The sequence below is a fragment of the Eublepharis macularius genome, chromosome 12, assembly GCF_028583425.1.
Source record: "Eublepharis macularius isolate TG4126 chromosome 12, MPM_Emac_v1.0, whole genome shotgun sequence".
NCBI classification, from domain to species: domain Eukaryota; kingdom Metazoa; phylum Chordata; class Lepidosauria; order Squamata; family Eublepharidae; genus Eublepharis; species Eublepharis macularius.
This window is the reverse complement of record NC_072801.1, coordinates 65,381,008-65,382,646: the sequence shown is the minus strand read 5'-3', so window position 1 is coordinate 65,382,646 and position 1,639 is coordinate 65,381,008.

Genomic DNA, 1,639 nt, shown 5'->3' with positions numbered 1-1,639 from the left:
GAGGTCTCCCGTCCAAGTACTAACCATGGTTGACCATGCTTAGCTTCTGAGCTCTGACAAGAGAAGGCTAGTCTCTAGTGCCGCACAAGATCTACCAAGGACCTGCCATTCTACTGCTGTTGAGAACCATGGCAGTGTGGTGGGCAAGGTACTGGACTAAGACCAGGCAGTCTACAATGCTCACTGGGTCTCCTTGGCCCAGAAACAACCTCTCAGATTGATCTACTTCACAGGGCTGTTACAAAAATAAAATTTGAGGGAAGCGGGAATGAGGATCCATATACATCACCCTAGACTCCTTGTAAGAAAGGACAAGATAAAATGAAACAAAATAAATACTGGTAGATCAAGATGAGTAGCCTGTCTGTAGCAGTAGAAAAGGATCAGAAGCACTATAAGAATAACAACATTTATTGTAGGGTATGAACTTTCATGAGACACAGCTCACTCCTTCACTCACTCTACAATAAATAAGCTCATACCCTTCGATAAATTTTGTTATTCTTATAGGTGCTACTGATCTCTTGCTCTTTTCTACTGCTACAGACAGTAGAAAATTTTGTCAGTCTTAAAAACTATTAGAGTTGAGCATTAGTGCCAGGTGACAACTGTTTACGCAAGGCAAGCATTGGCTTCTTTGGGTTGTAGCAATACCGACTCCTACCAGCCCTAGGTTGGAAAGATACGGCTGGGGTTCTCTAGGGCAACAAGGTGATGTGCAGAGGTGATGCCTCTGCACATTGTATCATAAACCCTCACCCTGACCCATGTCTTCAAGTCACCTGGACATTTGGGGGAAATATTTGCCAAGGAACAGGGAGGCAGGAAATTACTGGAGAAGGTTGTAAAAGAGGGACCACTTGCTTCTATATAAACCCACTGACAAGCTGAAATTCGTATCAGAAACTATGGGACAGCCCCTCACTTTTAAAGGTAAAGAAAGTGGTGACCAGAAATGGGGCCCTTCTTGTGGCAGCGCTTTGGCTGGTGAATGCCGATGGCCAGGGCTTTTTTTCTGGGAAAAGAGGTGGTGGAACTCAGGACCACACAATGACATCACTTTGGGTCAGCTGGAACAAGGGGGGAGTTTTTTAAAGTTTAAATCACCCTCAGTGAAAATGGTCACATGGCCGGTGGCCCCGCCCCTGATCTCCAGACAGAGGGGAGTTTAGATTGCCCTCCACATTGCTGGGCACGGAGGGCAATCTCAACTCCCCTCTGTCTGGAGATCAGGGGGCGGGGCTACTGGCCATGTGACCATTTTCAAGAGGTGCCGGGACTCCGTTCCCCCGCGTTCCAGCTGAAAAAAAGCCCTGCCGATGGCCCAGCACTCAACTTATTAAGCTTTAGATGTCAAGTGAAAACCTTTTGGTTTTTAGTTAATCGTATTGCAATTTTGTAAACTCATTCTTAGGCCAAAATTAATGTCGTTGCTTGCTCTTTGCTGGTTTGTCATATCTATACCTTCTACGCAGTTGTTTCATTCTAGCTATTTTTACTGGTTCTTTCCAAGGCTATTTTGATTTTTATAGTACTTTAGGTCATCTTTTAATGTATTCACAATTGTGTGAACTGCTTCAAGCACTTAATGAACGGCCCGGCTAATAAAGAACCCCGAGCAAACAAAGAAGCTATTTTC